The following is a 25297-nucleotide window of genomic DNA, read 5'->3' as shown; positions in this document are numbered from 1 at the left end:
AGCACCACCATTTACAAAGTGGTTCAATTTATAAAGTTTATCATATGTATCTCATTTGACACAATCCAGACCCTCAAAGAGATCACAATTAGATTATATGCAGACAAATATACACAAAAAGTTAAGCACTAAAAATATAGAAAATTCTATAATGGTTTTGGTTTACAATAAATTGCAAGAAAAACACTTGTTATATTTAAAGATCATAATCAAATCACCACCTAGCTTTCCAATCTCTGGAACTTTTATTTATTTAACTTTCTATATCATCACAAGTCTATTTGTTGAGCGTATTATACATCTTTACAAGTCAGGAAGTGAAACGTAATCAAGAAAAGGAGGAGGAAAAAAAGAATCCTGAGGTTTCAGTTCTGCTCTTAACAAGTAAGCAAAGGCAATTAGAAGTGCTTTTATTAATTCCCTTAGTTCTGCCCCCCAGCTATCTTCTCTCACTAACAGCACCTGCACTACAGCTCTACCAGATAGGGCCTCTTATCCTTTTTTTTTTTTTTTTGGGGGGGGGTGGTAACGGGGGATTGAACTCAGGACACTCAACTACTGAGCCACATCTATATTTTATTTAGAGACAGTGTTTCACTGAGTTGCTTAGTACTTCGCTTTTGCTGAGGCTACCTCCTGTCTCAGCCTCCGGAGCAGCTGGGATTACAGGCATGCACCACTGCACCTGGCCCTCTTATCCTTTTACAAGGGCATGTTCCTGGCAAAGCCCTGACCCTTCCCTTCACTGCCTCACCCCTTCCTAGGAAACTCCCACAGGATCATCAGAGAAAGGAGGCCTGAGAAATGGGAATCCAATACCCCTCTCTCTCTCTCTCTCACAGAAAAGGTGAAAGGAAGTTCCATCCCCTGATTTTTCCTGATTCTTCCTAATAAATGAATTGAACCACTTTGTAAATGTGGTGCTTGTTATATTTCTCAGTTCCTTCTTCAGTTCCTGATTCTTCCTAATAAAGGCAATAATACTAATATTATATAAAAACAACCTCAATACAAACAATGAACCTACCCTCTGAAAGATATGAGGATCTCAAAGCAACTGAACTAAATTTGCCTGGTCCCTGTTTTCTATTTGAGAAACTAACCAGTAAAGACTGGAACAGGTTCTATACCCTTGCCTGGTAGAGGTGGCACAGGCCAGGCCAGGCCAGGCCAGCTTCTTGCTCAGCAGAGGTAGCCTTGATTTCTAAAATGTGGTGTTTGCAATAGGTCTGGGATGGATGTCCTCATGTTAAAAAGATAATTGTACCTTCTAGGTGCTCTCCTGACTAGAAACCAGAGTCCACCTCTTCAGACACAGGACACTGCAGAATGAGGGTCCCAGTGGGATCTTGTCCCTATCTTATGGGAAGATAACATTGTGAAAAGGTCCTACAAGACCAGAAAGAATGTTGGATAGAAATTACCTGGTACAAAAGAGCCATGGGTGGCAGCTCTTGCCCTCCTAGCTGGAACAGGTAATCTTGTCTCTGTCAGTCCCCTTCCAGCCTTGACTCAGTCTCTTTTTTTAAAGTATATTGTGAAAATGGTAGTTAAATGAGGAGTAACCATCCATTATTTGTTCAACTATTTATAAATTCCTTGTTGTCTTTTGTCATTTGTAATGTTTACTATATACTCTAAACCCTAGAGGTAGACAGAGGTTTTTTAACTCTTCTTATTCAGTGTCATATACTAAACTACATTCAAAGAGGCTCTTAACACAGGCATCTTTGCTGATGGAGATAACAATCATTCTAGAGGGAATCTATAAATGCAAGTGGCAGCCCTAGAGTAGATCATCTACTGCAATATGTGAAACCAGAGGCAAGGAATATCCAAGTACACATATACCTCTTACAGGACAGAAAGAGAAAATGCACAGGACAAGCCAAACCAGAGAATGAAACAAGATCAAAGATTCCCCAAATTACTGGAGACATACCTTCCACTCCCTGGTGTGACTCATGTCAAGTTTATCTGATACACAGTCCAAATTTACAAAATAAGGAACAGAAAACAAGCCATACTAAGGAGAACATGCCAATTAACAACCCAAGCATATGGGATATGCCAAAAAGTATAAGACATGATTCAATTTTGAACTAGATCTAATATATTGGGAAATAGCCTCTACACTGGACTAAAGGTGGAAAAAAAAAAAAGAGCAAGTAGAGGACAAAGGGTAACTAATACTCTTTTTTAGATATAAAGGTCAGATAAACTCTGAAGGACACTATCACCATCTGAAAGGTAGTGATTATATTAAACCTGTTAAGGTAAGGCAGAAAGGGCTCTGAGTCATAAGAACAAATCCATCACATTCACTGCCTTCCTGCCAAACTAAACAAGAAGGAGGCTGTGTCTTCCACAATAGCCTCTCTGTCTAGTCTTGCAAAGAACCCAGATCTTCACAAACTCAGCCCAAATAGAATGGAGTATACTAATCTAGTAATTTTCATGGAAAGCAAAGCCCACAAATGTTTCTAAATTCAACTAACCTGGAACAGTTGTGAAGTCAACCTGTAAGCAGAAGCTGTGCTTGAAGTTCACTCTCAAACCAATGAATTCTGCATTCCCATGTCAAATAGTGAGATGAGGATTAAAGACCACAGATGAGAAGAACCCCTCTATGTCAAGAGCCATGATACTCCTGTCAGGGGCTGGAGTTATGGCTCAGTGGTAGAGTACAAGTGCGGGGCCCCGGGTTCCATCCCCAGCAGCACACACACACAAAAAGCCCCATCCACAAAAGTAAAAATAAAAAATACATTAAGAATTAATGGGCTGGAGATGTGGCTCAGCGGTAGCGCGCTCGCCTGGCATGCGTGGGGCCCGGGTTCGATCCTCAGCACCACATACCAACAAAGATGTTGTGTCCGCCGAGAACTAAAAAATAAATATTAAAAAAAAATTCTCTCTCTCTCTCTCTCCTCTCTCACTCTCTCTTTAAGACAAAAAAAAAGAATTAATGTCTGGTGAGGCACACCTGTAATCCCAGCTACTCTGCAGGCTGAGACAGTAGGTTTGCAAGTTCAAGGCCAGCCTGGGAAATTTTGTTTTTTTGAGGGGGGGTGAATTTTAATATTTATTTTTTAGTTTTTCGGCGGACACAACATCTTTGTATGTGGTGCTGAGGATCGAACCCGGGCCGCATGCATGCCAGGCGAGCGCGCTACCGCTTGAGCCACATCCCCAGCCCCAGCCTGGGAAATTTAATGAAACCCTTTCTCAAAATAAATAAAAAGGGCTGAGGATGTAGCTCCATGCTTGCCTGGCATATATGAAGCCCTGTGTTCAATCCTTTGCTAACTATAAGGAATGTTAAAGCTGCATATATGGTTTCTGCCCTGAAGAACATACCATTTCGCTGGGGTTACCAAATACAAGCCAAAGACAGAATAATACAAATAATAATCAAGCAGATTCTACAGTTTTTAGACAAACTACAAGGCCCCTTATTCTCCCACTAAATTTAAGTGAAAACTCTGATCCTGGATCCACCTCTATCCCTTAGTAACTTGACCCTGGTTGTGAAGCTTTTTAAGCTAGAGAGAAAGAACATGAACATATTCGGACACCCAACACATATAAGCCTTTTTCTCATTCCTCCCCTCAGCAGATAACCTCAACCTCTACTTCACAGAATAAGAGCAACAGAGGAAATTCCTTATAGTTTCTATACTCCAACCAACCAAAAAGGCATTCCAGCATTTTTCACTCTGATCTTTCTCAAAGACATATCTTCTAACTCTGAATCCTATGCTGTATAGAATATTCTCTCCCTTCTTTGGCTGTTATCTCTCCTTCTGTACTGGCTCTTTACAAACAGCACTTAAACAAGCTTAACTCTCTATGTGACAACAAACAAAACTCCCCTCTCCCCACATCTGCCTCTCTGTAAGTCCTTCCTCCTCATTGTTCCTTCAAAGTCCAGTTTTCAAACCTCACAGACTCCCCTTCTGCACTTCCCACTCACTTTCATAATTCCACTGAAAATACTCCAGTAAAAGTGACCTTTATGTTAAACATCTATAGTCCATGTCTGCCTTGACCTCTGTATAATCAACACAAACTCCAAACCACACCCTCCTCCTAGTAACTCACTTCTCTCCTGTTCCTACTTCTCTGGCCACTTCCTTTCTGTGGACAGTTTCCTTCTGGGGATCCTCTTCCTCTGCTCCTGAAATTACCCTCCTCTTGGGATTCCCCAAGAGTATTTTTCTCCAATTTCTCATTGTACAACTACTCCCTAAGTAATCTCCTTCTCCACCCATATGGCTCTGATTCAATAAACCGGATGCCTGCCTCATCCATAGCGCTCCTGTGCTCCCATTCTACGCCACCAGCTGCCTACTACGGGACTCTGCCCAGCATCCCTCAGAAACCTCAGCCTCCACGCAACCTTAGCTGAACTCAGAATCTTTTGCATTACTGCTGCCACTTTCCCCCCAAATAACCTTCCTCCTCTACACTCCCCATTTTAGTTAATGACACCACTCACCCACTCACAGATATCCAAGCTAGAAACCTGCAAGTCATCCCAGGTTCCCCCCACCATCATGCGCCACATTCGGTTAGTCATTAAAACACGTGGACCTTCCCCCTAACATTCTTGACTTTCCCACTTTGCTACACTACTACTTTCACAGTGTGAGTTTAATCTAATTACTTCCTGCCTTAATTCTTATGACTACCTCCTAGCTGGTCTATCATAACTCTTGCCCCCACTCCAATTGAGAAACTGATGTGACTCCATTTTTGAGAAATCAGCTTCTATCTCAAGGCCTGCCCAGAGGGAAGGGGCGTGACCCTTATCCTTGGAAAAACCCTCAGAATGCTCCTAGGCACATACCCACCCTGCAAAGTTGTTTAACAGGAGAGATCTGTGGGGCCAGATGTCCCTGACTCAGTTACACTAGGTGATGATCCATAGCAACCACCAATCAGCATGAGACAGGGAAAATATGTAAAATGCCAGGAGACCCTCCCAGTAGTTTTGGTGATTGGTAACATGATTAATCCACCCTGCAGTTTAGCATATACACTCTTGCAACCCCTGGCGGCCTAAACCAATCAGTTCAAATGTATACACCACTTAAACTAACCAGTCACCCTTACCCAACTTGTTCCCGCCAGTGAATGTGCTAATCAATGTTAAGAGTTGTTGTTTGATTTTCCCGCAGTATGAAATGATTTGCTGTGTGATGTTGTGACGCACAGAGTATCCCCGCAAAACCTATAAATCCTCACTGAACTAAAGGCCAAGACTCACTCCTTGGGACCGCTGCATGGGAAACGGATGTGAGTCCAGGCTTGCAATAAAGACTCTTGTGTGACTGCATTGGATTCGGCTCCTGGAGGTCTACTGGGGTCCCACCAATCTGGCATTACACAATCTCTCCTTACACTGCTGCCAAAGAAGAAGTATTCCTAAAATGTAAATCTAATCAGTCTTCCTTGCTTAAAAGCTTTCGATGGCTCCCAAAAGCATTTAGGAAAAAGTTCAAATTCCATACAGTATGACATGTGAAGCCAGTCTATATATTAGCTCTGCCCTTCTCCTTTCTCCTTCCCTCATGTCCTACACACCAACTTTCCTAATACACATATTCCTTCCCCTCAAACTCCCTTATCTCTGTTCATGTTGCCAGAATGCCTTTGACCCAAATTTTTTGCCAATCTCAAATCCTTTAGGTTAACAGCTCAGGCTTCATCTCCTTCTGGATATCGTCCCTGGTTCTTTCTCACCCTGGCCATCCTGAGTATTCCTCTTCACTATCACAGCACCAGTGCTTCTAGGTAACATGTCCTGCAACACATGGTAATTGCCAGTTTAGCAACATTGCCCCCATTAAACTCTAAGATCACTGAGGTGCAAGGACAATTATTTTTGTTTCCTCAACACTTCACTTGCTCCCTGGTTCAAAGTAGAAATTCAATAGATGTTTATTAATTAAATGAAAAAAAGATCCTCCAAACAAACCCATGACACCTTGGAAGATTAGCAAATCAAGACATAACTGAAAATTTTCAGTGGGGATTTAGGGAATTTCTTATGCAATTCTTGCCAGATATTTATTGCCTGAAGGCTGTCCAGGGAATGAGTAGAATAAATGTCCTGGGGCACTCAGCATTTACTAATTTAAATGAGAAGTAAAAGCTAAAAACATGACCTTAAACCAGCAATGTGGCACACGGCCTATAATCCCAGCATCTGGGGGAGACTGAGGCAGGAGGATTGAGAGTTCAAAGCCAATCTCAGCAATTTAGGGAGATCCCATTTCTAAATAAAATGTAAATAAAAGGCTGGGGATATGGCTTAGTGGTTAAGCGTCCCTGGGTTCAATCCCTGATACAAAATGAAAAATAAAAAAAATCATGTAAACCCCAAAGCATTTCAAGCAAGCTCATTCTTTTCATCAACACAAAAGGAATTGGGTTTACCTGTCTTAACAAAAATCACTATAGAAATCTGCTACAGTAAGAGGAAATCTAGCAATATAGCTAGCACAGCCCTTGCCCAAAAGAAAAATGATGACTGACCAATTATCTTGGGCTACTATCCAAATTATCCTTGATAATTGGAACATCCCTGATGACTGACAAAGAGTAATGCAGAAGAAAGCGATACTGAACAGAGAAAGAAAAATAAATGTGAGCAGATTTCACAGTAACACAATTTTACAGAGCCAGAACAAGTAAGGGTACCAAATCCAAGGATAGGCAAAAGAGGCCTGTCCCTGAGCACTCCATTCTCTCCAGGCAGACCACAGGTATCTGTTGGTCAGCCTGCCTTTCTACCCTATCTCACTACCTACACACAAAACTAAGGAAAGCAGATTATCTAAAACTCTATATGTAGTTTCCTGTGTTGTTAGTTTTCCATATTAAGCATATTACTTATGTAATATGAAAAGAAAATTATAGCCAGGAACAGCGGTGCACACTTATACTCCCAGCTACTAGGGAGGCTGAGTTAAGAGGACTACAAGTTCAATGCCAACCTCAGCAATTCACCAAGGTAAGGCAACTTAGTAAGTCCCTGTCTCAAAAAAAAAAAAGAAAGTTGCTAGGGATGTAGCTCAAGGATAAAGTACCCCTGGATTCAATATTCAGTACCACAAAGAAAGAAAACTATTTAAAAATAAAACCTGAAAGTACTAATATAATCAACCCTCAAGAGATATTCCCTGCCAATCAACCACATACACAAGAAGCATTAAAAGTCCCTATCTAGCTGGGTATAGTGATACACGCCTGTAATCCCAGAGACTCAAAAGGCTGAGGTAGGAAAATTTGAGGCAAGTTCGAGGCCAGTCTCAGCAACTTAAATAAAATTAAAAAAAAAAAAAAAAAAACGGGGACTGGGGCTATAGCTCAGAGGCAGGGTGCTTGCCTAGCATGCATGAGGCACTGGGTTCAATCCCCAACTTAAAAATAAATAAAATAAAGACATTCTGTCCAGGGGCTGGGGATGTGGCTCAAGTGGTAGCGCACTCGCTTGGCATGCATGTGGCCCGGGTTCGATCCTCAGCACCACATACAAAGATGTTGTGTCTGCCGAAAACTAAAAAATAAATATTAGGGCTGGGGATGTGGCTCAAGCGGTAGCGCGCTCGCCTGGCATGCGTGCGGCCCAGGTTCGATCCTCAGCACCACATACCAACAAAGATGTTGTGTCCGCCGAGAACTAAAAAATAAATATTAAAAAATTCTCTCTCTCTCTCTCTCTCTCTCTCTCCTCTCTCACTCTCTCTTTAAAAAAAAAAAATATGGGCTGGGGATGTGGCTCAGGCGGTGGCGCGCTCGCCTGGCATGCGTGCGGCCCGGGTTCGATCCTCAGCACCACGTGCAGGCGAAGATGTTGTGTCCGCCGAGAACTAGAAAATAAATATTAAAAAATTCTCTCTCTCTCTCTCTCTCTCTCTCTCTCTCTCTCTCTCTCTCTCTCTCCTCTCTCACTCTTAAAAAAAAAATAAAAATAAAAATAAAAAATAAAAATAAAAATAAAATAAATAAATATTAAAATTCTCTTTCTCCCTCTCTCACACCTCTCTCTTTAAAAAAAAAAAAAAAAAGACATTCTGTCCATCTATAACTACAAAAAAAAATTTTTTAAAAATAATAAAATGGGCTGGGGATGTAGCTCAGCACCCCTGGGTTCAATCTCTAATACCAAAAAAAAAAAAAAAAAAAAGATTTGAATAATCAGAAAGGAAGAGAGCTTTCCAGGAACAGTGAACATGAACAAAAGCACAGAGGCAGGTATGAGGATCTGGGCAAAGGACCACTGAGACCAGCCCAGTGGAGCAGAAAGCTGAGTTGGGTGGAAACTGTGGCATGAGATAATAGTGGGTGTGCAAGGCAGGTCAAATTGTGGAAAGCCCTGAGAGCTAGAGACAAGAATCAGAGGTTCATTGTAATCTATTCTAGAAACTGAGAAGCTCTGGAAGGGAAAATAATATTTTATTAGAAGTTAAAATAATTATTTTATTAGAAGTTAACAACAGGGCTGGGGATGTGGCTCAAGTGGTAGCGCGCTCGCCTGGCGTTCGTGCGGCCCGGGTTCGATCCTCAGCACCACATACCAACAAAGATGTTGTGTCCGCCGAGAACTAAAAAATAAATATTAAAAATTCTCTCTCTCTCTCTCTCTCTCTCTCCTCTCTCACTCTCTCTTTAAAAAAAAAAAAAAAAAAAAAAAGAAGTTAACAACAACAACAACAAGTTAGTATAAACATTCTTACATACTACAAGCCAACCCAACGGACCTGAAATGGCTCTCCCAAGTCACAAAATCAGTAAGTGCCCCCAGTGGAAGAAAGACAACAGAGGCTTCAACTCCAATAAAAACCATAAGAGACAGGGCTGGGAACACAGCACTTGTCTGAAAAGCAGGAGCCCCCTGGGTTCAATCTCCTACACCAAGAGGAAAAAAGGAAAAAAAAAAAAAAAAACAAGAGCAAAAGCAGGAGATTTTATACACTGTACAACCTGGTCACAACATAACTCTATATATAATTATCAGGAAAAGGCCAGGATTTTTTATCTTGGATGTCTCTGATCCCACATGTGCACTGTGAAGTGTTCCTTCTACAAAGATCTCTAAAACCTGGAATTGGCACTGAAAAATATTGGGATAATAGGCTTCAGCTGATGCATTTCCCTGGCTTGTATTACATCACTTGCCAAGCAAGCCCAAGACAAGGCAAGAGCTCTCATAAGCACTGTCAGTACATGCACACATTTTATTATTTCAACAGCATGATGTGGCCAAAGCTTGTGATTTCCCAGCAGATGGACTTGACTCACTTTCTGAATTAATAGTGTCCATACCCAGAAGTAGCAATTACTCTATTGTTCTGTCTAGAAGCAATCCACTCCAACTCTAGACTTGGTTTCTAAAACAGAACTTAAAAACTAAGTCTACATTTAATCAAGAGGCTTCTTCAGAGCACCACTTAAGTTAACAATTCCAAATCCTCAGCCTATATTTTCTAACCACTATGTTAGCAAAATCTTATCACTTTGCACTATATTACTATTGTATAAAAATATCAGAGAAGGCTGGGGATGTAGCTTAGTAGTAAAACACATGCCTAACATGCAGGAGGCCCAGAGTTTAATCCTCAGTATTGGGAAAAAAAAAAATTTTTTTTTTCTTTTTTTCAGAAACATATACAAGACTTCCCCCACAATAATGGGGAAAAAAAATTCTCTGCAGTTCAGTTATCTGGAAATATAGGCCATTTCCCATGTGTGACTGACTATACTTTACCTTGGCCAGAGGCTAAAAATAATAATAATAATAATAATAAATTACATTTTCTAACATTTTTCACAATTATTTCACTTAACCCAAGTCAGTGCTCTGATTTTTAAAACTTCCCTCTGTGAGGGGGCTGGGGTTATGGCTCTGCGGTAGAGTGCTTACCTAGCACGTGCCAGGCCCTGAGTTTGATCCTCAGCACCACATAAAAATAAATAAAATAAAGGTATTGTGTCCAACTACAATTAAAAAATAAATATACAGAGAAAAAAAACTTCCCTCTGTGATACAATGTGAAAGTCTGGGGACATATTTGTGAACAATAATTTTATATCTATTCCTAAATTTATCCATCTTTATAAAACTATTCACATAGGATATTATAAAGCTCAAATAAGATAACGAATATGAAATGCTTTGTAAACTAAAGTACTATATATGTTAAAGTTTTTAAAACATTAATACATGCCAATAGGGCTGGGGATGTGGCTCAAGCGGTAGCGCGCTGGCCTGGCATGCGTACGGCCCGGGTTCGATCCTCAGCACCACATACCAACAAAGATGTTGTGTCCGCCGAGAACTAAAAAAATAAATATTAAAAATTCTCTCTCTCTCTCACTCTCTTTATTAAAAAAAATACATGCCAATAGCTCATTTATAGTCTCATAAATGCCAAGAAGTCAGTATTAATCATTTTTCAATAGGTGAAAAACCCAAAGATCAGAGAAGTTTAGCAACCATTCTAACATCACACAGAAGTGGCAGAACTAGGATTGGAGCCCAAGAATGAAAAAATGTAAAGTCTTCTTAGTATATCAAACTGCCTTCTGCATTATTAATATGTAGGTCCTTCACTCCTAACTCTGTGCAGTAAGTTTTTAAGCTATTTTCTGTGATATGATATGATATGATATGATATGATATGATATGATAACAAAGATCAGTCCTAAATAGCTTCATTTAACCCATGGCACCTACCAAGAACTCTGAAGTTTGTAAGTACCAAAGAGTCGATGTTACCACTGTTGAAATGTGAATGTTCTCTTTTATTCCCAGCCCAGCATGGCACATGAAGATTCTAGGCTTTGTGCAAACAGAAAATTTTTAGGCTTTGTGCAAACAGAAAATCTAAGTCTGTCTGAACCAATATATGTATTTCCCCTTTTGCTTAACCCACCACCATGAACCCAGATTGTGTTGGCTTTTAAAACTCTTCTTTAAAACCTAAAACTATGCCCTATGTGGCTTGCTTCTTCAGTAGAGTGTCTCCCTCCTAGGAGAGAAATTGGATCCTTGCACTGCTCCCTTTCTTCCTTTTCTCCTCTGGTATTCATAAGAACCTCAATCCACAGAAAGGAAAACTTTGTGGCTAGCCATATCATCATCTGGATGAAGTTTCTTAAAATAATTCACCTCTCTTTTTTAAAATTTTTTTTAGTTGTAGATGGACACAATATCTTTATTTTACTTATTCTTTTTTTTTTTTTTTTTAATGTAGTGCTGAGGGTCGAACCCAGTGCCTCACAAGAGCTAGGCAAGCACTCTGCCACTGAGCTACAACCTCAACCCCTCACCTCTCTTTTATTCCCATATTTACCAAGCAATCGTTTGGGAACTAGGCCTTATGAGCACTTTGGAACAGGAAGAGGGTACCCCAGACAGCAACATAAGTATCCCAATCACTGGACAGGTATTCCCTTATTATGAATTAATAAAACTGGCATACTAGCTGCTTTTTCTCAACCTTCAATGACTCCCCCACTGCCCATGGAGTAAAGCCATAAAAGAATCCTTACAAGCTGGATCCTGGGTTCTTTACAGTATCATATGTTCCCACCAAAACTCTAGCTTTGGTCCCATCCAACTACTTACATCCTTTAAACTCTCCACTCACTCATGCCTTTGCATGTGCTGTTTATGCCCTCTGTTCTCTCATTCATCTGACTTCCCTCTTTCATCTGGCTAAATTCTATTCATCCCTAAAAGCTTTCTCAATTGTCACCTCCTTTGTCAAACCTCCCAATGGGGGTGGGGGGGTGTAACTCATCATTAGAGGGCTGGCCTAGAGCAGGGAGCCCTAGGTTCAATCCCTAGGACCATTAAAAAAAAAAAAAAAAAAAAAAAACTTCTCTCAATGAACCCCACAGAGGATAGTCACTCTTCCCTCCTCTTGTTTCCATGGTGCTTTATACAAACTTCTGTTCTAGCACTTATCACAGTATTATAATTACTTGTTTGCATATGTGTTCCCCTGCTAGATGTGAATAACCAAGAACAGGAACCAGATCTCATTCATAATTCTGCCATCTCCAGTGCCTAACACTGTATTACCGCCAATAGAGATGTAATATCTGTTTATTGGGGGATGTTCCCTAATTCTCTTGATTGCTGCCCATTCTGAAACATTAGGATGTAGAATTGTTACCTAAAGCCCCCCATATACTGACCAGTTATTTTAAAGAGACTTTGGGATATTTAGGAAATGAAGGAAAACATTTATGTCCATGCTGAATCATCTAATCCTACCAAGACCATGCTCACTACCAATACACAAGGAAACAGTTGCCAAGCATAGTTCTGGAAAATCCATGCCTGACAACTATTCCTAATACAGCTGCAATACACACAGCTCTGCTTACTTCAGAACACCACAAATACATTATTTCCCTTCTTATCTTTGCCCCTTTCAGGGGGTTTTCTGCAACTGAAACTTTCAGCACTCCTTCTGTATGTGAAAATCCTACTTTAATCTGTAGAATGAGGTGACTACAAATTAGTACCAGCAGAAAGAGAGAAAGAAAGAGAGAGTAAAAGCCAAATAATTTGGAGAGTCTAGAACCCCATCATAATCAGTATATTTCCCCATCTCTCTTCAAAACTAATTCTTGGCATTATCCTTACAAACTACCTCCCCTGGCCACTCTATCATTCTAACACACTCCTCTGCTTTGGCAAACAGTCCTCCTATTAAGGGAGTAAGAGGATTTCTAAGTCTGTAAAATGCAGGAATTCCATACAGCAAAGTAACAAAGGCCTGGATGCTAAGCCACTCTGACTTCTCAGGGAGAATGATACAGCAGGGGAAAAGATTGTTCTGCACCTACCATAAAGCAGACTGCACTAACCCCCTCACACAGCTCCTCAAGTTACTTTAGTCAACCATTTTTTACTTATTCCTCCTCTCAAGAAAGAGGTCTGTGTCTGGAAAGAATCAAATTCCTATACACCTGATCAAAGTCCTTCAAAGGAAAGCCAAACTAAGTGAGACAGCTAAAAGACTGCCCAGATACCTCTCCTGGAACAAGCCCTATTTCCCCCTTCTTCCCCTGCTTCATTGGCCAGGGGTCCAACTTCCTTTCAGTTCCCAGCCATTGGCAATCCAATCCAGTGAGATACTGAGGTTACTTCACCTAGTTTTGGTTTAATTCTGCTGGTTTAAAGCTAGCACGGCCTGAGACAATCCCAGTGTATCCTCCCTCTGAAGAGTGCAGTGTTGCTCAAAAGCCTGCAAAGGAAACTTAATGAAACCATTCACTGAGCCACATTTTTTCAATGAAGTTCTGCAGCACAATCTAACCTCTTTGTGCACTGAAATGATCCACATTTCTTAAAAGAAAGACCACAGGGGGTTGACAGAAAACTTGCTGCAGGCAGAAGAAGCTGGACAGTTTACAGGAGCTGATGCAGAAGGGAACAAGTAGAAGCCCTACCAAGGCCATTTTAGCATTTCATCTAATTGTTTTTTTTTCCCCCTGCTGCATTCCCAAGCAGAGTTCTAATGCCAGAAGAAGAAGAAGAGGAAGGAGGGGGAGGAGGAGGAGGAGGAGGAGGAGGAGGAGGAGGAGGAGGAGGGGGAGGAGAAGGAGGAGGAGGAGGAGGAGGAGAAGGAGGAGAAAACAGAGAAAGAAAAGGAAAAGAGAGAGAGAGAGGTTTTACAGCTTCTTCATTAGTTTCCCTTCAGTGGGTAGGTGTTGTAAACAAGTATGCTGGACTCAGTCATATGGGCTGAAGTTTCCTCTCTTTCAGATGAAAAGAAAGGAAAGGCTAGTCATAAGGATTCCAGCTAAATAAAACAGGAGGAAAGTGCTGTCTATGTAGTTTCTGGGAAAACCTCCACCTCTGTGGAAAGCACTGCCTCCCAAAGCAAAATCCCAGAACTGGATGTTAAAGATCAAAGCAGGGGCCTCCCGAGGCCACGCATCCCTGGCTTCCATTTAGGGCACCTACAGCAGTTGGGGAAAAGCAGTCCACAGCCCCTATGGCCTGTCAAAACTTTCTGCGCATACACCCGTGGTTCAGGTTAGGCATTAACTTGCAGAACTGCTTCGCAAGACAGCCTCAGGGGGATGAAACCCGAGCTCCGAGACCAATCTTTATTTTTGAGGAAAAGAAGAAATAGACCCTCGCCTGGATCAGGCCCAGACCCCGACGCGGGGGTGGAAGTGGCCTCTTCACCAAAAACTGCACACTCACTGGCACGGCTGCCCACCGACCCCCGGACCCCGGGGTGCTCCGCACGTCTCCTCGGGGACTCGCAGACAAAAGCGGGCGAGGGACCCGGGCGGGCGGGCAGAGATCCGAGCCTGTGCGAGGGGATGATCGCACCGAGAGCAGAACGGGTGGTTTTCTCCCGCGCCCGACTCCTCCTCCTCCCCAGCGGCTGCCACAGCAGTCGGTCTCCAGAGCCAGCTCCTTGTCTCGTCTCCTTCCAGCTGGGGCCAGATAATGGGGCAAATACTGTAACTGGCGATATGAAAGCCCCGGCTGCCCTACGAGAGGGTTCCCAAGGCTTATCTCGACTTAGTAAATTAACTGGCCCCGAGACACTGCGGCTGAGGGACAAGCCCGGCGCGGTGGCCGCGACCCCGCCCGGCCGCCCCACCTGCAGCCCGCCCAGCGCACGGGTTCCGAAGGCCACGCCGCGCCGGCCCCCGGCCTCGGACTCAGGCCAGCCCCCGGCCCTACCTTTGTAGCGCTCCAGCACATCCTCGTAAGCCTGCACGAACTCTTTCTCCTGGCTGCGGTTGGCCGGCTGCTGACCCGGCACGTAGCCGGCCATGGCCGCCCGCGCCGCGCTCTCCCCCGGCCCCGGGGGGCGCCGGTACCAGGCCCACGCGCTGAGGCGGCGGCAGCGGCGGCGGCCCCAGCCTCGGCCTTTGTGCGGCTCGCGGGCAGCGGCGGCGCCCTGGATCTCGGCTCTCGGTCCGCCTCACCCGGCCCGGCAGTCGCGCTCTGCTCCTCAGCCTGCTCGCACCCGGCCCGTTCGCGCTCCGCCGGTCCCGGCTCGCGTTTCCGCCTCCCCACCCCTCGGCTCCGCTCCTCCCTCAGCCCGCCCCGGCGCGGCGGCGGCGACGGCGGCTCCTCCTGTCAGGAGCGCCAGGCCGGACCGGTTCCCCGCCCCTCTCCCCGCCGCCTCCGCGGCGAGGACGCCCCGGGCTGTGGCCGGCTGGGCCCGGGCTGCCCACTCGGGTTCCCCCCGGCGGCTGCCGACCACCGCCGGGCCGGGACCGGGCACTGGAGCCGAAGTGAGCGGGAGGCCGGCCCCGGCGCGAGTCAGGCTGGGTAGGAGGCCCCGCGCGTCAGGATGAAAGGCTGCGAGGGCCGCGGCTGCCCGGAGACCCCCGGGCCGACTTGGCAGAGTGGGCGGGCGGCCCCCGTCAGCGCTGGCCTACACGGGAGCCGGGACAAAGGAGGGAGCCCCCTGGCTGGGGAGAAGTCGAACTGGGCCTGTGCGGCTCCTGGAGGATCTAGAGAAACCCTAGAGGGACAGCAGAGAGCAAAAGACCAAGATGCCTCAGATCCCAGGGCCAGACAAGGCCGGAACCAGGACAAGGGCAAGATCCAGACAGGCCTGCAGTGTGAGGCCAAAGGGAACACTGCGCCCACAAAGAATCCCAGGAACAAAGGGTTGTCCAGAAGCAGAAGAAACTGAACTGGAAGTGAGGGGGGCAGACCCACATCATGAAGTAAGCCAGGCCAAGGGGCAGAGCCTGAGAAATGACAACTCAAGGAGGAATGGAGGCAGGATTCTGACTGCACCATGGGGTGAATAAGAGGAGACAGGAGGACATAAATCCGGGGGGTGGGAGGGTAGACCCAACAGGATTACTAAACTGTGACAGTCTTCCGAACAGAGACTTAGATCGAAAGGGAGAAATGTGGGAACCTGAGACAAAGAAAGGATTTGGGGGCATAACTGGTCAGGGCAGAAAGAAGGAAACCAATTATTCTCCCATCAGAGGAAGAAAAAGGGTAAAGAAAGAAAACTGATAAATATGGGTAGGGATTTATTTTGGACCATTTTGAGGAAGGAGGTCCCAATTATCATCCATTCCTTCACTCAATTGTGCATCATTCAATCCCAATATTCCTGGAGTGTGCTAGGGCCAAGAGCAAGCAATGAATGAGGAACTCTGGGCCCATTCAGTGGTAATGTTTCCAGTGTTAACTTGATTTTCTGCAGAGATGAAGAGGTGGTTGCAGTAAGAAGCTAGGCTGGGCCAGGTGGGGCACACACACCTATCTCCTGAGGCAGGAAGATTGCAAGTCCTCCGCAACTTTGCAAGCCCCTCTGCAATTTAGCAAGACCCTGTCTCAAAACGAAAATAAAAAGGACTGGGGATGTAGCTCAGTGGTAAAGCTCCCCTGGGTTCAACCCCCAGTACAAAAAAAATTAAAAAGTTGGTTAACATCACAAGGGCACATGAGCATGAGAAAATTCATGCAGCACTGAGCAGCCGAAATTGGGACTTGGACTTCCATCTCAGTTCCCATTCTCAAGATTTTGAAAGAGGAGCTTCTTACCTCCAGGGCAGGGATAGTATCTTTGAACTTTGGAAGAATGCCAAATATTTGGTCAATCAGTCCTCAGCTCATTAAGAAAAAGAAAAAGAAATGATGCTTTTCACAAATAGGTTTCCACATCACATCATAATCAGATATTGGATGAACAAGTCATTAATCATATCTCTCTCCATCAAGTTCTGGGTGTGGAGATAATACAGGGAAGGGCCTGAAGGAGGACAGGACTGCACCTTAGACAAATGCTCATTTCCTTCCAATTTAATTTTGGGTGCTTAAAAAAAAAAAAAAAAGGCAAGCTAATTCACAGTTTGGTGTCAGCTGCTAATGAGCTCAGTCTACTAAAAGAAAGGGAATAAGTTTGAGGTATGTTATTTTTAGATAAATAAAGACTTTTAGTGGAAAATTCACAATGAAGGAATTGGTGGGACAGCACTTTTTCATAAGCAGAGGATATAGAAATGCTAACTCTGGGGATCTTGACTGTATCAGTGCTGAGTCACTGCATTTCCTATATTACTTTATAACAGTAGGACTAAGAAGGCCCAGACACAAATATACATATACACTCCTCCACCATCACCCCCTACAGACATCTGCCTCCTCATTTTCACTGCAGCAAATAGAAAAGCTTCTCCATCCCCTCCAGGGGCTGCTACAAGAACAGTGACTGATGCCTACCAAACATGAGGAAATAACAGAGTCAAGAATGAAGAGTCTACTCTGAGAACCAGGCTGTGCTGAAGGCCTGAGGGGTTGTGGGTAGAGGCAAGGGGGATGAAATTCCAATTAAGAAACTGGGTGTGGTGATTCATACCTGTAATCCCAGCAATTTGGGAGGCTGAAACAGGAGGATTACAAACTTGAGGCCAGCCTAAGCAATTTAGGGAGACCAAATCTCAAAATATAAAGAACTGGGGATGGGGGCTCAGTGGTAGAATGTCTGCCTAGCATGCATGAGGCCCTGGGTTCAATCCCCTACCATAAAATAAATAACACAGTAGAAAGTTCTAGTTTGGGTTGTGTGGCTGAAGCGCTTCTGTTAGACTCAAGTTGCTTTCTTAGCCAGGCATGGTGGAAATCCCAGTGACTTGAGATGCTGAAGAAGGAGGATCGAAAATTCAAGGCCAGCCTCATCATACAGCAAGACCCTGCCCCAAAATAAATAAATAAATATAAGAACGGGGATCTAGCTTAGTAGTAAAGCACCCTAGATTCAATCCCCAATACAAAAAAAAAAAAAAGTTGCTTTCTTGACAAAATTTGCATTTAAATACTCCCAAGAGAGTTTGAAGTAACCCATTCTTCTAATGAATGAAAAGGGGGAAGTCCACATGTTTGGCTGATGTTCCTGTTTTATACAGAGAAAATTTTACAAGGCTGGAGAAACAAAGCGACTGCTGGGGCGGGGGATGGGAAGAGGAAGCCTACAAAAGGGAGGTTTTTGGTTTTTTTCAAGCAAGAGTCTAAATTTATAGCCAGACCACACAATCAGGAAAGCTCTGAGGCTTTCTCCTTTTGGCCTGTGATTTTCCTTTGCTTCTGGTGAGTGAGCTGGCTGTTGAATTTCTGAGGAGGGTGCAATAGAAGAAGCAGGATGTACTCAGGAGGGCATCTACTGGGAGAGAAGGGTAATACAGGAAATAAAGTCCTTTTTTCCTTGAAATCCTCCCCTTCCTATCAAATGAACTTCTCTCTTAAGTCCTGCCACTTAACTTCTTTCAGCTCCTCATTTGTGCTCTCTCACCTCAGGGCCTTCCCACCTGTTCCTCTCCCTGGCTGTACCCCTTCATCAATGTTCTTTTGGCCTGGTTGACTTTTTTTTTTTTTTTTCAGTACATGAGATTGAAACCAGGGACTCTATTTCTAAACTACATCCAGAGCCCTTTGTTGTTATTGTTGTTTATTTTGAGACAGTCTCTCACTAAAGCTGGTGTCAAACTTACTTGTGATCCTCTTGCTTCAAAAACCTTCCAAGGTGCTGAAATTGTAGGTGTGCTTCATCATGCCTGGTAGCCTGGCTGACTTCTAACTCATGCCTCTACCAGAAATCTGGTGGAGAAGCCTTCGGGATCCCCAAGGTTAACAGCTCCTCCTGCACCTTTGCATTCCCCTTTTGTAATATTTAGCACATTTGAAATTATGGGTTCAGTGTCTTTAATCCTTTATTAAGTGCCAGCTCCCTGAGGCCTGGGACTCTTGTCTATCTTGTTCACCTCAAAATCCTTAGCATGTAACAAACAACCTAGCATATATGGGTCACTCATTGAATATTCTTTAAATTTTTATTAAATACATAAATGAATGAACCACAGGATCCAAAAATATTCAGCTGTCTGTGGCTTTTGACTAGGCTTGGGCATTTCAGAAGATGGTATGGGCTGGAACTGGAACTCAGTGGCAGAGTGTAGCATATGGAGTCCTGAGTTCAGTCCCTAACATAGGCATGTGAGGACCTGGGGGTTGTTTACATACACACACACACACACACACACACACACATATACACACACAAATTGGTTGGGCACAGTGGTGCTCGCCTGTAATCCCAGCAACTCTGGAGGCTGAGGCAGAAGGATGGCAAGCTCAAGGCCAGCCTGGGCAACTTGGTGAGGCCCTGTCTCAAAATAAAACAGACTAGGGCTGGGGATGTGGCTCAAGCGGTAGCACGCTCGCCTGGCATGCATGCGGCCCGGGTTCGATCCTCAGCACCACATACCAACAAAGATGTTGTGCCCGCCGAAAAATAAAAAAATAAAAGATTAAAATTCTCTCTCTCTCTCTCTCTCTCTCTCTCTCTCTCTCTCTCTCTTTAAAAAAAAAAAAAACAGACTAGAAGTATGAATGGGAAGTATAGCTCAGTGGTAGAGCACTTGCCTAGCATTCACAACGCCCTGGTTCAATCCCCAGTGCCACAAGAGAGAAAAAACTTTCTCTCTCACAGCATCCCTTATCTAAGCCTAGCATTTAAAGTCCTCCACATTTTGATGTCTACTTTTGATTTCAGGCTCATCCTCCCCCATGACACCCCCATGGGCAGCATCTTCCCTTGTAATCAAACTCAGACCCTTCTACTCTTCCTACCACCACTCCAACTCCAATGTATTACAGCCCTACTTTGAAAGTTCATCTTAAACAAAGTGAAAGTTATTTTTAATCAACCCAAGGAGAAGAGGTTTTTTCAAAATCCCAACAGCATTTTCTTTCCCCCTCTTTCTGAAGCTTTAGCCACGTATGTTATGGGTATCCACATGGCAGCCTCCTTAACCTCCCAGTTCATCAGTTCTTTGAGGACAGAGACATCGATTTCTCCCCCACAGGATCTAACACAGTACTTCACCTAGTAGATGATCATCACCTAGTAGATGATCAATAAGTTGCTCCCCAGCACTGAAAAAAAAAAGCAAATAAATTTTAAAAAACTAAAAATCTATATTTACTGGAGAAATGGATGCTTCACTGAACATATATGGAGGTTGGGATTGGAGGCAGGACCTGATTCAAGATGACTGAGAATCGATTTCAATGTCTTCTCAGTGATCAAGGGTACTTCATGTGCTGAGAGAAAAAAGAAGAGTACAGATCATTTCTTCCACTAATGCTCCTCCCCAGCCTCTCAAAGACTTACTGGAGCCCTACTTTTTCAAACTGGCTCATGTTACACTATTTTACATGTGCTAACTGATGCTTTATAAATACATTTGCTAGTAGGGTGTGTGGTGTGTGTTCTCTCCATCCTTTCTTGAAGGGTAGGCTGTCTCCATTGCCTTTTATATTTCCCACTGTGAGGACAGGCCCAGCTTTATCCTTTGGACTGCTCTTTGAAAAGGATTGCCTAGTTCTAGTCTCAGACATCCTGCATCCAGGCTTGGTTCCACCAGCCTCTTGGGCACTGCCTTCCGTCAGTCCCAGTCCAAATTCCCTTTCTGCCCAGCTCCTGGAAACTCTTAGCTTTGCCTTAAATTCTCAAATCCACTATGGGGTAGGAAGCCTTTGTCTGCTCTCATGCTGCCCTCTTCTGTTTAGAAAGTACAACATCTCTTATTTAAGAAGCCTGGTTGGTGCCAGCCACCCAGGAAGACAAGATCCCTGCCACCGGCAGCTCGTTACCATAGCAACCCACAAAATGGTTACCCAGACATCTGGGTAACCATAGCAACTGGTTAAGTCTTTCTACCTCAGCCTCTCCCTAGGCTGTTTCCCCCAATTTGTCAGGACCAATGCCAAAGAATCTCCAGTCCTTACTGGGGAAAATGAGCAAAGGGTGACCCCCAATATACAGCTGTCCCAAAGGGGTGTGGAATGCCTCACCCACCTGGACTTCCCAAGGCACAGTGGAGATAATGGGTTAAAGATACTGTGTAGATGTTAGCTACTATTACACTGCTGTGCCTTTTAGTGGAAGAGGCTGTGGGTCACTCTAGGAGAGCTAGAGTCATTCCCAATTTAGACCCTTACTAGCTGAGAGACCTTGAACAGGCTACTGAACTCTGAGGGTGTCCATCTCCTCTACTGTAGCACTCTGCTAAAATCTTTGATTGGATCCAATACAACATGTAACCTGCTAAGCACAAAGCATGACATTCAGAATTTAACAATAATAGTTAGAAAAGGTACTGGCCCCTCTGGCATCTCCCAGCCTTATGTGAATAAAACTTGTAGTTTCCCTCTCCAAGGAATCAGGACAACGATAATGTGAGCCCTACTCAACCACCCCAATCTCTCTTTCTGCTCTGGGGCAGGAGAGTGTTTCATCCTGTGAAGGGCCCCTGAGGTTCCTACCAAACAGGGATGTGGTATACTCTTAGGGGACTTGGGAGGTTCCCTAAATTGGGAAGTGTGGCAATTTAATCTATGAAGATTCCTCCACTGGAATCTCTCTCCTCCCAACATCATCTCAGGATAGTTGCCTCTGAAGGGGCAGTGACAGGCAGCCTGGAACTGAGCACAAAGCCCCAAGAGGCTCTACAGTGTGGTGGCCATTGCTCTCAGGTGAGATCAGAATCACATGGAACAACACTTCAGCATCAGGGCAGGCCTGGGGCACAGGCTCCTCTCATAAGAACAGAATTTCTTCCCTCCATGAAAACTGCCATCCTATTGCATCTCAACTTCAGACTCTTGAGACTGAATCCTCAAAATTCTTTTTTTTTTTTTTTTGAGAGAGAATTTTAATATTTATTTCTTAGTTTTTTGGCGGACACAACATTGTATGTGGTGCTGAGGATCGAACCCGGGCCGCATGCATGCCAGGCGAGCACGCTACCGCTTGAGCCACATCCCCAGCCCCCTCAAAATTCATTTTTTAAATACTTTCCTCAATCAGCTAGCAGGGTCCTGATTCAAACCCAAGGTCCATGGGCTTGAGGTATTTTAAGCAACAAAGACAGACGCCATCCTGAGAAATCAGCTTCCATTGACAGAACTAGTATCTGTAGCCTCACTCTGTGTGTTCTGGGAGTATAGCATAAACAGCTGGAAGGACCAGAGGGTGGTAGAACAACACCAGGAAGGACTCGTGGCTCCTAGGGCCCGCACTGAAGTCAGAATCCCTAATGAAACCTCTGGGCAGTGGGTCAAATGGCACTGGCTCCACTTCAGACATGGATTCTGAAGCAGATACACTGACATATTTACAACTGAGGGAAAGGTGATACAATATAATAGGTAAAAAGTAAGGCAGGGAGGGCTGGGGTTATGGCTCAGTGGTAGAGCCCTTGCCTAGGATGTGTGAGGCACTGGGGTTCGAGTCTCAGCACCACATATAAATAAATGAACAAAATAAAGGTCCATTAACAACTAAAAAAAATTTTAAAAGTAAGGCAGGGAAAAGTATGTGGTTACCCAAACTTTCTTTTACATAACTGGGGAGGTAGGAGTGGGGTACATGAATAAAATAAGATTGCCCATGATTGATGATTCTTATTGCTGGGTGATGAGTGCTCGTAATACTATTCTACTTTAGGTTTGAAATGGTCCCCAAAGCGCTGGGGCTTTGGAGTTAGGCCAACCTCAAGCACTGCCCTCAGAGACTCCAAAGGGCGTCTTATGCATGAGGGAGGTCTAAGGGGCACCGTGCATACTGAGTAATGCTGAATCCAGCTCCTCTATTTGCCTACTGATGACCTCAGAAAAGTTCCTTAACATTTTTTTCATCTGTTGAGAATAGCAACAGCTTTCCAGGGTTTTGTGAAGATTAAATGATGTCTGTAAAATGCCTGGCGCACATCATGACTCTACATAGTAATCTTCCCAGCTATTATTTACTAGGAGAGCCCAGCTGGCACCACTCTCAGGAGCTCCTGAATTAAGTCCAGAGTTCATTCCCCAGCCCACCCTCTGGATCCTTTAATTCCTAACTGCCACCAGCTGTTCTCTTTTCATTTTCCTTCCTTCCTTCTTACTGAAGCCAAAGAAAGTAGAGCAGGAATAGAAACAAGTAACAGGGATGTGCCTTCTCTCTTCAGGTTGTCCTAGCAAGATCCTTTTTTTTTTTTTTTTTTCCCTAACCCAGATCAAATGCTGTCATTACTCTAGGCCTGGGAGAGGCAGAAACAGAAGGAGGACCTTCCCTCTCAAAATTCATCAAAAGTCTCTTTGGCTCAAGCTGCATCTAATTGCCTTCATAGACAGGAGCTGGGCTCTGAAGCCCAGTCTGAGCCTAGAACAAGGTAGCCCTAGGGATGTTTGTTAAATGAGCAAGTGCATGATCAATGAATGAGAAAGAGGATAAATCAAGCACTTTGTAGATCAAAGAAGCAGTGTATGAGTGAATTAATTATATTAATGAGAATAGCTAAATGTATGAAGGACTAACTGCGTAGCAGTCACAGGGCTGGGCAATATCGTCCAATCCACTCTGCAAGACTCTGAGGTAGCCCTCTTGCTCCCCCATTGTAATAATGAGAAAGTGAGGCTCATGAGATTAATAACTTTCCAGGGAACTGGCAAGTGAGTAATAAAATGAGGACTCCAATGGACTCCAGAAGACATTTCCTTTATGAATGAATGGAAGAGTAAGCTGTTGTGGAAATGAACAACTAAATGAGGGAGAGGTGGGAAGGTCATGCCCACAGAAGCAGAATTCTCCCCTTGACCTCAAGGGAAAATCCTAGCCAGGCACAGTGGCACATGACTAAGGCTGAGGCAAGATGATTGAAAGTTTGAGGCCAGCCTCAGCAACTTATTGAAGTCCTAAGTAATTTAGTAAGACCCTTTCTTAAAATATAAAAATGCCTGGGGATATAGCTCAGTGGTAAAGTGCCACTAGGTTCAATTCCCAGTACCAAGAAAGAAAAGAAAAAAATAAAAAGGCAAAAGCTTAGTATCTTTTAGGGTAGGGATGGGGCCCAGCACAGCACAAAACATCAGTCCATAACAACTCTTCAAATTACAGGGGCTCCAGACCTTCTCATAGCAGCATCCTCAGTCCAGGCAGAGATTCCAGCCAGGCACACCCGCTTCTGTCCCGACAGAAGAGCCAAGGCAGAGCCAGGAAATTGGCCAGCTTCTGACAGGTGGCAATTGTCACAGGGCCAAATCATGGCAGGTCCTAGCCACAGCAACCAGGAAAGGAGATGCTGACCAGGCTCAGTATAGCAGCTGGTGATGATTATTAATGTTCACACTCAGGTTTGTTCAGAGACCTTTCCCCGGAGGACATGGGGACTGCTGAAGTCAGGACAAATGCAGCCTAGATCCTGCTGCAATGTCAGCTCCTCTGGTGGCATCTAATCTCTGAACTCATGGGACTGAGAAATGATGACCTTCCACAATCCCCAAGGTAACCAGTCCTTCCCTTATATTCCTACCCTCCAGAACAGAGTCACAGCCAGAGTGCCATTCCAAATCTTTCTCTGTATCACCTAGAAGTCATTGGAAAAGCAGGATGGGAGGCCGATAGCATAAAGACAGCACTGCACCTTGCAATGCAGCAGCCACCTCCCTTACCAGCTGGGATCCCACAGGGACCTGAGCCTCAAAGAAAGGACAGATTGGCTGTCTGTTCCACCGCCTGCACAGAATTCTGCCCACGTGGTCATTTTCCATCCCTGCAGCTAATGTGACCCAGATTTACTTTCAAAGAGTAGAGCTGAGCTGGTGATGTGTAGCTACAATTCACTCTGCCCCAATTTCAGGGGACTCTCCTGTTCATCTCTCCTGCTCCTGAAACCGAGCTCCAGGGCCAGGGACTCTGAACACTGCCAAGAAGGAGAGAAGCTGGGAAGGAGGAGGAGCTGATTTGGATTCAAATCTTGGAATAGCCCGGGGCAAGGAAAGTTGCCTGCCCAGGAGTAAGGGCCCCAGTGGAATTGTTTTCTGGGGCCCCATCTTCCATTCCTGAATTCCTTTCTTTTCACTCAGGGCCAGATAAACCACCTTCCATTTGCTTTCTGACAAAGCCCTAGAGCAAACAAGGAAGGGACGGAACTAAGAGGCTCAAAGACCCTGCTGGCCTGGGAAACTGCTGGCCTCTTGAATTCTCCACTGCCTCTTCTGGTTGCCAGGGAGGTTACAAGGAATGACCCCACCAAGTGCAGTAAGAGGTCTGTGAAGGTGTTTGTCCAGCACGTTCTGGTCCTCATTCGGTGACCACTGGAAGCAGGTATCATCACTTCCCTTCTACAGATAAGGAAACCAAGGCTTCGAGGAGTGGGATCATTTACCTAAGTTTTCTGACTCTACAGCCAGTTATCTCCACAGTGCCTGGCACAAGGAAGGCTGGGG

At 44.5% G+C, this 25297-nt stretch overlaps 1 protein-coding gene across 1 annotated transcript in view; it reads right to left on the bottom strand.

Moving 5' to 3' along the window:
- Macf1 (microtubule actin crosslinking factor 1) overlaps nt 1-14754 on the bottom strand; it is a 327009-nt gene extending 312255 nt beyond the window's left edge. The window contains exon 1 of the mRNA XM_077791438.1: nt 14735-14754. The gene's annotated coding sequence lies outside the window, so the exon portion shown is untranslated. The remainder of the gene's footprint in view (nt 1-14734) is intronic.
- Between the last annotated feature and the right edge of the window lie 10543 nt (nt 14755-25297).

This window comes from Urocitellus parryii, chromosome 11, assembly GCF_045843805.1.
Source record: "Urocitellus parryii isolate mUroPar1 chromosome 11, mUroPar1.hap1, whole genome shotgun sequence".
NCBI classification, from domain to species: domain Eukaryota; kingdom Metazoa; phylum Chordata; class Mammalia; order Rodentia; family Sciuridae; genus Urocitellus; species Urocitellus parryii.
The sequence above is the reverse complement of the archived record's forward strand: the minus strand, read 5'-3'. Positions and strand labels throughout refer to the sequence as shown.